Source organism: Rissa tridactyla, chromosome 9 (assembly GCF_028500815.1).
Source record: "Rissa tridactyla isolate bRisTri1 chromosome 9, bRisTri1.patW.cur.20221130, whole genome shotgun sequence".
Taxonomy (NCBI): Eukaryota; Metazoa; Chordata; class Aves; order Charadriiformes; family Laridae; genus Rissa; species Rissa tridactyla.
The window spans coordinates 12,226,761-12,243,296 of NC_071474.1; the positions used below are offsets into that span (position 1 = coordinate 12,226,761).

A 16,536-nucleotide genomic window follows, 5' to 3' on the forward strand; every position below is an offset into this window, starting at 1 on the left:
TAAAGAGAAGCATATTCATGTTCAGCTTTTAAGGAATGTAGTCTAGGATTTAGGTAGTTTTTCTTATTCAGTGTTTGTTTTCTGGGCTTTTTCATGTTTGTGTGTGTTTTGAGTTTTTTGTTTGTTATTTTTTCCCCTCCAGTGTCAAGCGTATTATACCTGAAATACATTGGGCCAGATTTGGTGCAGTAAAAACACAAAGGTGGTTTTTACAACTGACTGAATTCAATGGTCAGTTCTATGTTACAGACCAAGGGTTATCATAATCAGTATAAGGCAAAGGCTAAATCCCATTCTGTTTATTCATGTGAGTAATCCCATTAATGTCAGAAGGACAAGTGAGTAACTGTAAGAGAACTTTGCCTGAAGGGTCAGTCCATAATATGATGAAAGGCAAGATACAATATGAATCAAAATTTTTTACAATAAGGGTGGCAAAACACTGGCTCATGTTGCCCAGAGAGGTGGTGGATGCCCCGTCCCTGGAAACGTTCAAAGTCAGGTTGGACGGGGCTCTGAGCAACCTGATCTAGTTGAAGATGTCCCTGCTCATTGCAGGGGATTGAAGTAGATGGCCTTTAAAGGTCCATTCCAACCCAAACTATTCTATGATTCCATAATAATGATTGCTTTGTTCTACAACAGGAAGGTGTAAAGTGTTTTTTCAATAACCGTTCTCAAGTACAGCACCCATTACTATTAAAAAAAAAAAGGCACAAGAACAGGAAGAGACATTCTCTTATAAGCTAAGAAAATGATGACCACAGCTGGAATTTATGTAAAAGGTACAAGGGAATTAATTTGTCTGTATTTCTTGTTGCTAGTTTGGCATTTAAATGATGGGACATGCTAGGAATAGTTATGTAAAAATAAAATGAGCTCCTGAAAGGTAGTGTGAATTAACATTGAAAAGCAGTGGTAAATCAGGGTTGCTCACATATCATGTTGTTTTCCAATTGAATAAAAGGCTAAAAATTGAACTTTTCAGGATCCTTGGTGAATCATTGTATACCTTTTGTTACCAAGAAACTTCTTCTGATATTAATTATGTATGAAATAAAGAGCCAATATGGTATAGGTTAGGGACCCAGTCCAGGGCCAATTGAAATTAACGTAGGCTGTTCTCAAAAGCTTTTGGATCAGGGCCTGTATATACTTCATAGCTCCAGATGTCATTATCTGTGGTGAAATATATGTATGAAATGGAAAATGGATCATATAGCAAGGTTTTTATTATGTTGAATAATATTTTCCTCATAAACAAGATTGTTACGCTCGTTGCATTAACTGCCTTTAAAAATAATGATAGAATGAAAAAAGAATAATGCAAATGATAACAGAAAAGGATACATATAGCACACCTTTCAAAAGGTTCACTGCCTTCAGAGCTCCTGTTCAAGGTAAATGAGTAACAGTAGAACTATCTATTAGTCCAAGGGAAGCAATTTTTGTTGGTAAGAAAGTCGATTTTTAAAGGATGAAAACAGAGAAGGAAGTCTGTTTCACTTAGTGAACTGTTCCATAACCAAGCTTTGTACAGCATCTGAAAGACTTACTGCCTTCCTTACTGCCTCCTCCCAGGGTCACTGACTTAAAATGTTTTGTTCAAAGTATCATCCTTGTTTGAAGATCTATTTTCTTTGATTAATGTCAGGCAATTTGTATACAAGTATAAAGGTTTTTATTAAAAACCTCCTAAAATGATAGTCCATCTGTAATTTAAACTCCTGTGATTTCTAAGAGTGAGATTGTGATATCTTTCTGCATTGGGCTTTGTCTTGATTGGAGAAATTCATACTGTACATTGATTTGCTCAGAGCTTACTTGGGTATATTTAACAAAACATTGTGCAAGTGATGACAAAATATGTCTCCAAGTAAAATATCATATTATCTTGGATTAATGAAATGATCTAGTCTTTTCCTAAAGAGGGAAAAACGTTTCCTTAAACCACCAACACATATGGTCAAAGGGACTAGTACTGGGAGCAATAATATTTTCTCCCAAGGAAGTATTGTTGAACTCTTTGTGTGGTCTGCATCTTTTAACAATGTTCAGATGCTACACTGTGGTCTGTATTCCTACTAAAGCAGTAAAGGTTTTGAGAAGTCACTGGGGAATTTATGACATATTTGATTTTGCTTTTTTGATGAACTATTTCTCCTTATTTGCCCAAGTAGAATATTTTTTATTTAAGAAATTTAGTTTGGCAGTCCCCTGTGCATCTGCTGGATCCTGGGGTTCAGGATCCTGGGGTTCACTTCATCCTCAGGTTGACAAAGATTCTAGAATTCCAAAATTAGATTTCTGGCAAAAACAATGTATAGAAGTTAGGTGCAGGAAATGCCTTCTGCCACCGTTGGTGTCAGTGACACAGCTTCAGCGGAAGTAGGGTTTGGGTTCTACGCCTGTTTTTATTTTATGGTTAATAAAGAAAAGTGGGATTTTTATTCTTCTGAGCGCATATTTTTTTCTTTATAGGTTTGGCAGGTATTTTAGGACTGATGGTTGTTTCTCCTAATCCTTGTTTTACTCAAATGGTGACCAGATTTGTTCTTGCTTGGAATAGTGGTTATCACACTACCCAGGGAGTCACACCTGGCCTCCATTTGCCTCTCATACCAGAAATTGTATTTATTATTGCTAAGTGTACTTTCTATCTGCTGCTTTCTTCTCTCATATGCTTCGTTATGACAGATTTGAGTTCAATTTCATTAGGAGGGACCTACAGGAAGCCAAAACAAGGTTAATGACTTACCCAAAGTGAATTACAAATGAGATTAGAATTTATGAGTTCCTGCCTCAAAACTTTTACTCCAGGCACTAAACAGTGCTGTTTTCATCTTTACTTAGATCCATGATGCATATTCATGCAAAGAGATTTTATGGGCAAAGGCTTTTATAATAATTGTTACTTGTAAATATAGGAATACCAATATAAGCATTGGTTTTATGCTTACCTGTTGTCTCTCCAGTCATTTCAATCAGTGGGTTTGTCGTGCTTATTAGAACCTCATACTAATTTGTCTGTGGGTGCAGATATAGCAGATTTCATAAGCTATCCAGTCAGTTTCTGAGTTCTGAATAGTAATCTCTGGTCAACCGGTGATGTGATAAAGGTGGAAAACAGATGCTAGGATCACAACTCAATTTTTTCAGTGATTAAAGACGAGAACCTTCATGCTAGTATTTTTCTAAAATGCTCCCCAAACCCATGTATAGAGACAAAGTCTGCATCAATAGGAAAGAAAGATGTGTTTAGAATTTTTTAGAAACTAGGAAACCTATGGAATAAATAGAGTTTGCAACAGAAGGATGGGTTCTACCTAATGGAAGATGAAAGGCTATTTGCACTAATTAAAAAGATTATAGGGTGGTTCTTAAAACTAAAGACTGGAAAAGCAGATAAATTAGATAACTTAATCTAGAATCATGTTTTGTAATTCTCAAGGAAAAACAAAGGTAGAATTTGATAAAATTATTTTAAAAAAATAGCATAAACAGTCAACAAAAAGTTCCATCTAAGTAGCAAATGAAAAAACTAAGCAAACATACCATATATAGTACCATAGCCATGCTAGTTTAGGAAATAAGATGGGTAAGGAAGGCCTGACTTTGAGCGAGAACAAGCAATCTATTTAAAAAGAGCTCAAATAGTTAATACAATTGAAAATGCTCCTGCTAAAAGGAAAGGAAGGAAAAGTCAGACACCGTATGGGAACTGAATTTGCAACTAGAATAAGCTGCAGAATACAAAATAAGTTACACCAGTTTTAATATAAAGGGATGGGCAGAGAAAGAAAGCGTATGCCTGGGAGATACTTGCTAATTCTTACAGGTAAAATTAATGTTTCTGAATGGGTAGTTTCTTAATGACACAAAATGCTGGATATGTTCAAATGACCTACTCCAGAATATGATTATCTCTGCCTTCTCCCTAAAGCAGTGTTTATAGGAGGATATGGTACCTCTCTATGCCTTGGACATAACATTGAACAGGTTATTCAACGCTGTGTTTTCTTCTGTTCAATAGTTAAGTAATCAAAAACTAGGAGGGTGGTCTTGGCTAACAAAACTGGAGCCTGATTCTGCCTGAAATATTAATGCTACAAGCAGAAAGGAACGAGGGGTATGTACCAAATCAGACCCTCACAGAAAACTATTCACTTATATGGGCAAATATGTGCCATCCCTCCTCATTAGATCATGGAATCTGTTATCCCTAGGGCCAGGGAAACAATTTTATGCCTTTTCTCTACTGTCCTTATTTGAGCATATTCCTTTGACTGTGCTATGTTTCATTCAAGAAAAACAGCTTTGCATTTCCAGTTCCATAATATTCAGTCAGTTACAAAGCAGTAACATTCATCAAAGAACTTAATTCATTTGCAGAAGTACCAACCTGTATCTAGTTTAGAGTGTAAGTACATCAAGAGAGAGACCACATTTACTTTTATTTGCTATTTTTAAATCCATCTCCAGATGCACGTAGCGTTCAAAACTTATTAAAACTGAGCTATTTCTTATTAGAGGTATAATCTAATTGGCAATTATCTTTACTAAAGCCAGAGAAAGGAATTATTTTGGGAAGAAAATAATCTGATAGTAATCAGACCTGAAAAGGTTCTCTTACCTGCCCTTAAGGTTTCCTACATCCTAGAAAAGCATTCAGCACTAAATCTGGAAGAAATGAGGTGTTGGATTTCATTAATTCTTTAAAGGTGTTTTGTTTTGTTTTGTTTTTTTTAAATAATACCATTACTGGAGAGAAGTCTGATGGATGTCCTGGAACTTATCAGAAGGTCACCTGGCAATCAACACACATAGTAACAAAGCTTATTTTCCAAATGGTTGTTTCACAGTTAGTTTTACATTGGAACTCCATTCTTTGAAATGATATTGTATTACCTTACTAGAATAGCTCATATCTGTATTAAAAGAATAAAGTAAAACATCTCCCTCTGTGCTATAATACACAGAAGGAATGCATCAATAAAATCTTAAAAGTAATAAATGCCTCAAAGACTGAGAAGTTCAGACTGAACTGGAAGCAGTAGGAGATATTTTCAGTTTGTATTCTGCATACAAATAGAGGAGACTAATTCTTACAGCTGAATTTTGACCTGATTCATTGTGAGGTTAATAATTAGGTAAACACTGGATCAAAATTATATGCTGCATTGTTGCTTCTTAAAGATAAAGTGTAAAATCACTGCAGCTAATATTTTTTTCATAGTTGTCTTACAATGAACGCTTGAGTACTTGGGATCTGTTCTGGGAAGTTTGTTATGTTGCATCTTTTCCACAGGCTATAGTACAAGCTGCATCAATACAGTCATACAGCTACTCTGTTCAACCCCAAATCTCCTCAGGATACAGTATCTATAAACTAGCTCCATCTCAGTATTTTTAGTATGACAGTTGCCCCTCTGTCAGATTTAAGTCTCTGGACTTAGACTTCTGAAAAGCCCATAAATGTTCCTTGAAGATACCAGCCAACACATAGTCTTAGGCCTTTCTGAATGTTCTAAGAATGTTGTTGAATATTTGTCTGTTAATTATGATTTGAGCATCATGGATTTTTCTGACTATAGTATTTTGGATCATGCTTTCAACTCATTCAGTAATGCAGGTTAAAAGACTATTATTTAAAATTAAGTCACCATGTGCTCTTTAAATATGAGAAGGAAGACCACATGTTTACTAAATGAGGTCATGTAGGAATTTGAGAGCACTTCTTATATCAAAACATCTAAAATCAAAATATAAGAGAATCATAACTTCATATGTAGCTTGATAAAATACACTGCTTTTACCCATCTAAGAATATAATTGCTAAAACAGTTTTAAATTTGTCCAGTGCAGGGCAAATCTACCAAAGGTGTAACATTTTTCAGCTTGAACTAATGTGATAAATGTTTTTCTCTTGGGACAGAGTGTTAAGGAATAAGCCTGAAAACAATAAAGAATAAGGCAGTAACTGAGGCATTGTAGACTAATATTAGAAAACAATATGTCAGTGTTGATGATAATTGAAAACATGTACTCAAATATATGTCAATGGATCCTGGAACTGAGTTGCTGGGATGCTAATTAGTTTCACGGTTGCTTGATGGATTGGTGTCATAAAGAAATAGAGAAACCAGAAATTGTGAAGGGAGGAATGTGCAGAAGTCTTACAGTTCAAAATGGATAATCACTTGTGTTAATGAACAAAGAAGAAATCTTTCTCATCTTTAAAGATAAACTATTGGTTCTCAGTCCTTCTCAAAATTTTAAAAGCCTTTCAGTGCTTCTATATTCCTTTATGAAGAGTAAAACTTGAAGTACAGCAATGCTACATGTTATTTTTTTTCTTTGTTTTTCAGATGATGTATTTCAGCTCAGTTGTGTGTGGTGTAGGAGTGCTGGCAGGGTTGCCTGGTCAGAACACATCTGGATTTGGGAATGCCCTTGGTGTGATTGGGGTGTCAGAGTTTTAGGAGCAAGCAGCAGTGGGAGCACTGAAATCCTCACCAGAAGTACTTGTGCAGATGTCTATAGCCACTGCTCTGGGTGGCACAGTGGGTATGTATGCTTCTTATATAGTACGTGAGCCTGATTCACAGCATCCTTGTTAAGTGTTATTAATTAATTTACTATTCTTTGAGAAGCTAGGGAAATGTATTATGAAAGTACTTGAATTCCTAAAGGTGGCATTCTTAACTAAGGGAGGAGTATAAATTGGGGTGAAAGATCTTAATTGCTGATAAAAAGCTTAAGTTTTGTTGAAGTAGAATGTTCTGAAATAAAAAAAATTAATGCTTCAAAAAGCACTGAAATCATTAGATGTCTCTGGAACTTCCCGTTTATTTTTCTCAACTGAAACAATTTTCTTGTTATGAATCTACCAACTGCCTCCGTTGATCTGAATTAGAATTTATTAATTTGTGGGGAAAGAAATATTTGAAAAATTTAATTTAGTTTTAATGCTGATTCTCTGAGGATTTTGTATCTGGTACTGTGGAGGCCAGTAGAAATTCTCAAAGGTTGAGGTTGAGACTTGGCAAGAGAGAAGAGGGGAAGGTACTATTTCTCTGTCAGTTTGCCACTCAGATTGTGGCAGTCTTCTAATGTGTCCAGAGGCAATTGGCCTGTAGGCAAAATGTGTGTGGAAACCCTGGCGGGTGCATTCACCCAACTCTCTCCCATACATAAGAAACAGTGGCTTCAAAAGAGCTGTTCTGGGTTTGTTTCTTACAAGCCGTCATCCCAAAATGTTCTAGCAATGTATTTTTGGAAAAGACTTAAATTAGGTTAAAATTTCCTGTAACTATTGTATTTCTATTTCATTGTACAAAAAGGAAAACAACATTAAAAAGTAAACAGTTCTTTCTTGCTCAATGGTCTGTTTATGCTTTGGGTATGAAACACAATGTAATATTTTATTTTTGAATACAAATAATTTAATTTTGCAGGTTTTACCATTACAAAAGGAACTGAAATCTCTGACCTTCCTCAGCTTGTAACTGCATTTCACAGTCTGGTTGGTTTGGCAGCTCTCATGTATTGCTGAGTACGTCATTGAATAGCCACACCTTGATCTCCACCCATCTGCCAAGGTTCTCAAAATTGTGGCATACCTGGGCACTCATATTGGGGTGTAGCTTTCAGTGCTTCTTTAGTGGCTTATGGAATACTGCTGGGTACTCTTTACTTCAGGCTGTCATATGAAATTTAGGATGAAGTTCACTAGAGGCCCTTTTCTCCTTTCATCAAAATACAGTTGAATCCTAGGAGGAACTGGGGGCTAATTCTCTTAGCTCCTTTGCGAGGGGAGGGAAGTAGCCTTATACAGCTTAGCTTAACAAATTTGGTAGGACTGGGAACACGAGGAGGAGGAGGTTAGTGACTTTGGCTTTTGTGTTGATTAGGAGAGAAGCTGATGTTGGTCTCAAGGATTTCTTTTGCTGGATTTGCTAGAGAGTGTTTGTTTAACTAAGAGTCTGACTTAGATTCCATAGAGCCTTACTCCTAACAGTCTGATGTGAACAACTAGTGGCTAGAGGAATTGTAGTAAGAGATGTTTTAGGTCCCTATGTATCAATTATTTCCTACAGCTATTGAAGCTTTATGTTCTGAATAATTACTGTGTCCTATTTCCTACTACAAAGCAATTGTATATGAAATTGCTTTTGTTTTCCCATAATTAACAAGGCTGAAATACTGAGTATGATGGGAGCTGGAGCACTTCCATTTCTGAGAATTCCTTCCAAAAAAATTCCTAAGTTTTTTGTCTTGTATCTGCAATAGGTGGATCTTTCTTCCAGCTCAACCAGTTTCCAAGGAGACCAGTGTCTTTGGTATTTTCATTCTGTATCTGTAGCCTGTCTTAATTTCTAGTGCTTTAGCAATAAGAATATTTTAGTGCTAAAGTCAATACAGTGTTAGAGCTCGCTTGCTTCCTTCCAGGTTTGCCAAACTCGGCACCGTTCCTACTTGGGCACCACTAGTGGAATGCTGTCCTGCTGACAGCATCTGTGGCTAGTATGGTAATTTTTGCATTGGATCCAAGGCACACCACTGGGTTACTGTGCAGTCTTGGTATTGCAGGACTCCCCTCAACTATGGTGATAGTATCAAGAAAGCAATTCTTGAACCTCTTCATTGCAAATAAATGTAAACTTTTTCCACAGACATCCAGCACTTGCTAAAGGCTACCCACAATACAGTCTTGAATGTTAGCTGAAAAATTTGGCATGAATTATGAAGAATCAACAAAGCACTCTGCAGAATGTTTATCTAGCCCTATAGAAATTCTGTAGAAAGTCTGCAAGACCCTGCAGGATCCCACAAACCACACTGCAGAGATCCAAAACTTTTTAGCCAGCAGCAGTGCTGTAAAATAAGCTGGGGATGTTTATCTAGTCAGATGTGTATGTAATACTAGCCATTGCTGTAACTGTGGACTAGTTTTCAAAAGAAATAAGAGACTAAGAGTCTTGTTCTGCAAAATAACAAATGATTTCAGCTCCTATTATGCCTGTATGGTCTTTCAGTAAAAATTCTAAAGCGTATCTGCTTACGTGACCAAACCCAATAATGATGATAGCTAACAATCTTCTGCTAACTGGGTGCTTGAATAAACTTTTATTTGCTTTTGTTTCACTTATTTAATATTTTAGAAATGATATAATTTCTTGAAATGTGAATTTAATTTTTCTTTCCCTTCTGTGGTGTTTACTAAATTGCAGGGACTGACAGCCGTAGGTGGAGCAGATATGCCTGTTACTAAAATACCAAACAGTTAGTCTGGCTGAGCTTTGTGTGCAGAAGGATTTCTTCTTGACAACAGTCTTGCAATTGTGGGTACTTTGATTGGTTCATCAGTCCTCTGGATGGAGCTATCCTGTCATGCATTGTGTATGTGGTATGGAAATACCACTAGTTTGTCCCCTTTTCTGTGTGAAGTAAGACTAGGGCATCTACTTTGGAAACGTTAGAAATAAGATGTTGCAGGGACTGGCTCCCTGACAGAATTTTGCTCATAATAGTAAATAATGAAGTTATGACAACTGGATAGATGTCTGGTGGGTTTTCTAGAATTAGGATTTGGCAAATGAACTCCTTAAATGCCAAGGACAGTGTAGAAATCAGAATATGTCTGTGTTGCGTGATGCGTAGCTGTATATACATATCCAGCCAACTCAAGGATTGCCAGCAGTATATGTGTGCTAGGAGAGCCCTTCCTCATTTTTACCCTGCTTTTTAATAGCTCCTTTACCCATAGCACAGGCACTTCCACCTGGCACTTCACTGAACAGTGTAAACATGTTAACAATTCTATTCCTGCTCGTCACAGGTATGATGGACGGGGTATTGACTGGCACTCACACGTCAGCATGGAGCTTATACTACTGGCCTTGAAAGAGTCGATTCCTTCAGATTGGAGTGGTGGTCTTATACCATAAGAGAACTTGCGTAGCTTTGCCCAAGTTCTAGCCATTCTGTATATAAACAGTTCCTAGTACATTAAATCTGGCAATTGAACTTTAAAAACTACTAGGAAAAGCAATAACAGCAACGTGATTTACTCATAAAACCAACAATGTAAGTTAATATTTTATAAAATGCTAAATGATCTTCTCTGAAGGATCTCACCCAGCAACTGACTTTGAGGAAATGGGAAATGTACTGTTTCATAAGAAGTAAGAGGGGTGATGTTATTTAAATAAAGAACATCTTTGTTTTGCTACAGAAAAATGTTAAGGTAGTTTAGGGAGAAGAAGAAAAGTTTTTTGAAAATGGCTGAAAAACAAGGTTTTCTGAAAATCTGTTTGAAATGTGTGATTATTACGCCAAGTGGGATGCTGAAGTTTTTTTTTTTAAAAAAAACCAGAACAAAACAACAAAACAAACCAACGGAATACTGAACTGTTGAACCGTTGCTGTATCAGCTTCACAGCTTGTTAAAGTAAACTTTAATGAGCTGAAGAATAATGCAGTCTCCCTTACCAAACAAACTACATGGGAATTTACAGCAAATGAACTATTTATTTTGGGATTCTTTTAATGGACTTATAGTTGTTTTTTGACCAATATGCTCATTTAATATGTTCACATTTAGGCCATGATCAGATCTTTGCCAAATGTCATTTTTGGGTGGATGTGGCACAGCATCTGCAGCAGGAAGGAAACCTAAGGAAATTGTTGGAATTTATACTGAAGCTGGATTAGACCAAGCTATTGAAACAATAAAGGAGTCTAATTCTATCATTAGCCTGAGGGAAAGTTCAGATATTTGTTCAATTACTCAATTTCAAGCTACCTCAGGTCTTGTGTAACATTCTGCATATTTGAGTGTTCACTGTCACATCATGTCAAACTCTGGTTTCAACTTCCTTTGAAACTATCCAATTTATGCTTGTTATCCAAATATTAAAATTGTTAAATACTTCTTCTCTCCTTATATGCCACCTGTGTCTCGTGTGATGTTAGCAGTCATTCCTGCCTGGGCTTCGCCCTCAAATAGAGGCCTCTACAACCATTAGTCAACATCATGCCTAATTATCTCTGTTCCTATAGATATGCTACGCTTCCTCAGAAGCTGGAGTGTCCTGAGCGTTCCAGCAGAGTACTATTTTTCTTTACCTTGCAATCTGTTTTGAAAACCTAAGCTGCAGAGTCATGTACTTGTAGACTACCTGAGCGCACATTATTAAGTGCACATTATTAAAGCATTGTCCAGTTTCATCTTGACAAGCCTACTCTTCTGTCCTTGCTGCTAACTTTTATCCTTGATTGTAAGTGTTCCAGGGCACAGATTTTGCTTTCTTGTCTGTTGCAGACTGGTGCTAAGTATTACTATTATTTTAGTGATGTACAAATGTACAAGAGATTTGAAAATTTGCATTATAGGCATTAAAAATACAATATAAGCTAAGAATGAGGTTATAACAAATGTTTGGTCACAAATGGCAAGGCTGTATTTCTTCTTTCCTGTGTTTGCAGTAAAACCTTTTGTTCAGATGTGTTCAGAAAGTACAAAATTGTGGGGGCTTGATGCCTACTTGTCACCAGTAAACCCATTTAATATAGTGTCGCAGATATACGTGACATTAGTGAAAGCTGAATGCTTCCTGATGTAGTGAATTTCAACCATAATTAATGTTAAGTTCTAATGAGAAACATTGGTTAACTAGAAGTATCGCACTTGATAATACATCTTGGTAGTACTACAGTCCTCAGCCTTTTGTAATGATACAGCATAAGGCAAAAGGGTTCATCAAGGTCCTAGACCTAAGACTACACTAATCTTAATTTCATCCGGTTCACACCATTTGTCATATCCTGGAATTTTGAGGTTTTACTATTATATATTCCAGCTATGATGTAAGTCAGACCTGCTCTTTATGATTAGACCTTAATGACCAATGCCTCACTTTATATCTGTGAAATCTAATGGAAGTTTTTCTCATCCTAAAAAATAATGAATGCCTCTAGTGTAGAGCTGGGGGTAGTGGAAATACAAAGAATTTGGGCAAAAACCTTAAATGAATTATTCTTTTTTTTTTTTACCCTGCGAATGGTACTGGTTTATAGCAAAGAAATATGAGATGAAGTTACTGAAGTTACTTCATTGCACCTCCCTCTTCGTGTTAATTCTCATAAAATGAAAAATCTCTTGCTTTTCCTAAAAATGGGTAACCCAGCACTGCCAAGATTTATGCAGGGTAATCAGCTATTCAGTCTGAGATTTCTCTAAGAATTACAAGCTTTGGCCAATATTCATTTTCAATTTGCAACAATAACAAAAAAGTTTATGTCATGATATTTTAGGGGAGTTTAATTTCTGTAGGATAACTATATGTGGAAAATATTAAAGGAGGTCAGTAAACATGCAGTTTTCACACATCGTGTCTACAGGACAGCTTCGCCACTGAGTTAAGCCAGTTAAGCACTGAGTGCCAGCTAATCATTCTTCTCTCATTATAACAAATTGCAGAAAGTTATAGTATTTCATGAATGCATGTGAACAAAAGACTATGGTTCCAAACACGTAGAAGAAAATTCTTAAATAAAATAGTTTTTATGCACTGGATTGCCTGAAGCTATTGAGTGCTTGCTGTGTAGCCGGCTGATCTGGTTTGCACCTCTGCTGAAACTTGAGGTGAGACCTAGGTCTTCTCTCCCTTAAGTTACAGGCGTTAGAAGCACTGTATATACCTACAGCTGTAATCAAGCAGTTTCTCCAGCTGACCCAAGAATACAGTTGGCTTCTTTCAGATGCAGCTGCGTGCAGCCCTTAGCCAAATGGATGGGTCATCATGATGAGGGGCCTCTGAAAGGAGAGGGATATGGAAAAAAGGCAAGAGAACTGCCAAAGTGCCTCCCCCAGCAAAGCAGGCTGCTGTAGAGAGTAATATTAAGTGCTGTTGTTTTTTGTATAGCCACACTAAAAAATCCAATGGAAAACACTCAAAGACCTAGTCAAGATGTTTATACACTCTTCCCCTGAAGATTAAAGAAATTATTTTTAAAAGGGTCAGAGGCTTTATTTGCAATAAAATAATGAATTCCAAATAGAATACTGCAGTGTTAAAAACACACATTCACAAAATCAATGTTCAGGGTGTTAATGATTTGTGGTTTTAATTTTCACCCACTTAATTGTCTCTTTTGGATTTTTTTTTCCCCTGTATAAATCCTAGATTTGTGAGGATGGCAAATCTTTCCTAATCTATTCCACACTACATAAGTAAAGAAGGCCATAACAGCTCTGATCATTTCTGTGGAGATGCATATGATCTGTAGCATCAGGAAGAAAGGCCAAAACAGCTCTATACTGCCTCTAGGCCCTCACCTCCTCCTGAGCCTGACAACTATTAAACCAGAGACTATGGACCAGAGGCCACTGACAGGTGGGGATCTGGTAATTTCAACAGCACCTTTTCAGATCTTTGTATCACCTTGCACTGGCCATATTTCCTTCACATAGGAATTCTTCACTGCTTTATCTGTTTTAGAGCTGCTTTGTGTCACTGAACCCAGCTTAATGGATGGGACTCAAACTATATGATTTTGTTCCAAGCAAATATGGAGGTGATAGCTCATAAAGGAAGGTTTACGAGCTAAATTTAGTACATAGGGATCTTGAATTTACTGCCTCTGAGAAGACGCCATATCAAATCTTTTCAGCTGACAATCTTAAAATGTTTCTGACTCACTGTCCATCCTATAAACTCAGTCTGGAAAGGCAAGATGATGTATCTACTTTTCATAAATGTCTGAAATAGGCGTTGCTTCATTGCTGTAAATGAGGCTAATTTGATCGCATTGTTGTATCTGGTGTTTTAAGTTTGTCGACATTATATTTGCATGCATTTTAGGAACTTACAAACAGGAGGGAAAACAGACATTTCTGTATTAGACTGTTTTTATTCCCCTCTCTGCTCAAAGTAGACCTATGGTTGCCTTACACCTGGAGGCTGTTATCCATGTAACAGTACACTAAATTCCTTTGGCTCATGCATCTCAGTCACTTGGAGGGCTGTTGCAGAAGATATAAAAGTGGTAACAGCCAGAACATCCTTGCCTTCTCTGGTTGGCAGGCTCCTGGGAGGCATAGCCAGCCCTGTGCTTAAAAAGGTTAAGAGGAATGGAAGCTGGAACGTGATGCTGATTTTAATAAGGACTCTAGGAGACTGAACAGATGTACAGACCATTAAGCTTGACTTTACTGGGCAAACTGTGAACAACTTTAAAAAAAAGAAAAGAATTGGTAGGCACATGGGTAAGTATGTTTGGTAGAGAAATCATTGCTGCTTTTGCAGACATCACATTTCGCAAACCCATTAAGAGTTCCTTGGAGGATGCAATGAGCTTGAGGATAAGGGTGATGTAGTTGATGTTGCTGGTGCTACAGCTCTAAACTAAGCCCCATTTCTTTACCCATAAAGTTACTCTAGAAATACACCATTCATGAGCACTGTGGCTAGAGGTTTTAGGAATTATTAGCAATTTTTAGAGTTGTGTTCTACCATCTTAACCCAAGCTGTGGAATCTCTTGGACTGCTAAAATGTTAATTCCTGGACCTACAATGGATTCTGTGTAAATATAGTTGTTCTTGCATGCAGAGCTGTGGAACTGAGGAACTGAACAGAACCGAGATTTTTTAGATTTGGATTGTAAGTGAGCAGCATTGAAATAAACTAGATGCTATAATATAATGGATTTAATCCTCAGATTCCACATATGCGCTCTATTTAGCGGCCTCACAAGGGCCTTGAGTAAGACTGGCTCTTAAATCTTAAGAGTATTTATTTTCATGATATCTTACACAGAGAATGCACAAATTTTTTTTTTAATAGTTTTCATTAGCACATGTAACTGCCAAGATTCGATTCTAGGTTTGAACACCAACAGATGGACCTAATTTTTTCATTCAGATGAAACAACAAACTGTCATCATTTATTGTATGCTTGATTAATGTGCTTTGGTGTTGTCTTGATAACTTGAAGTAGTGGCTTTTCCTTTCATAATAACACATTTTGTAATATATTTCCTTTTTGTCTCAGATACAGACTTGGCTCTGGTCATTGATGCAAATGATAGAGTAAACTCAGCAGCACAGGAAGATCCCAATTCTATTCTCACTGGCATGCCAATGCTGGAACTCTGGAAAGCAATAAAAGGTACTACAAACCAATGACAGAGTTCAGTACAGTCTTAGTTATGATACATTAATTTCTCACAAGAAAAGTGACAACAAAGAGAAAAACAAGAAATGTCGTTTCTAAATTGATGCCTCACAAGATGAATATACCCAGGCACATGTTTAACTGAAAATGGCCACTGCCTATACAGACAAGGCAGACCTTTGCAGGAGCCTAGAAAAAGAATTGCTGGCCATTTCCATAGGACCATCCATATGTTGGAACAGCTACAGTATTGCACGTTACCTTGCTGGCTTGAATCTAATGTGTTAGTTTTCATGGACTTTAAAAGATTCAAGACTTCTCGTTTCTTACCCTGTTATATTTTTTTCAATGGATTCTCCTTTTAAAATGAGCAAAATCAGATAGGCTATGCCTATGTTAGAGATTATACTGCATTTGAGAGTTTGGCAGTGTAGCTTTGTTGGCAAATTCCCTGGCAGCTGCTTCAGGCACGGATTTTAAACCAGTTCCCCAGATAAAGCAAGCCATATTGAAGGAAACGAGGAAGCTTTTGGCAATGTAAAGGCTTCTATGTTATATTTTTTGCCAACACAGTCATGATAGAAAAGAATGCAAGCATTTTTTGTACTCTTAACTGACATAGGTATGCAGATTGAAGCCAATATTCTAACCACACTTAGACATGTGTGAGGTTATAAGAGGAAGTAGCTTGATCCAACTGCTTCACGTAGACTGAGGTGCTTTATGTGATGTTTCTGAAAACTGAAGTTGTATCAAGTTGCTTCCTTGTCTGCTGTAAATATGAAAAAAAACCCCTGACTCTGCAGCACTGATTTGGCCCAAAGGACGTCTGTGATCAGAGAAAGCTACATAGAATGTTTCAATACTAATGACTATGAAATGCAGGTTCAGGTCAGCTGGAATTCATGCTGCATTTGGCAAACAATTTAGTCATGAAATTGAAGTTCCAAAAATAGTTTTTGAAAGAAATAAAACATTTATGATGTTCCTGAAATACAGAATTTTTATTTAGCATTAGCAGAAACATTTGAAATTAAGCCTGTAGTTTCAGCTTGAGCGAATTTTTTTGCTGGAACCCAAAGTATTGTTCTTCTGTAGAAAAGATGCTAAGGATGCTTTTTTTTTAGACTTACAAAGAGTCTGATTCTGTTCAATTCATTAGCATCTGTCTCTAAAGCAAATCGTTTCAGAAATTGTACTAAAGCAGACCTTTAAGCTGAGAGGGTGGCATTCAAGTATGATTAAATAAAAAAAAAGACTCACTGATTATATGAGACACTTCAAAATGGAGTGCATCCTAGGAATGTTTTTTATAATTCAGATTTTAATTGAGTAGAAATAAGGTTTTCCATATG

General features: G+C 36.8%; 1 pseudogene; it reads left to right on the forward strand.

Annotated features, from left to right (window-relative positions):
* The first annotated feature begins 3,786 nt into the window (after positions 1–3,786).
* Positions 3,787–15,192, forward strand: LOC128914928 (NAD(P) transhydrogenase, mitochondrial-like; annotated as a pseudogene).
* Positions 15,193–16,536: the final 1,344 nt, after the last annotated feature.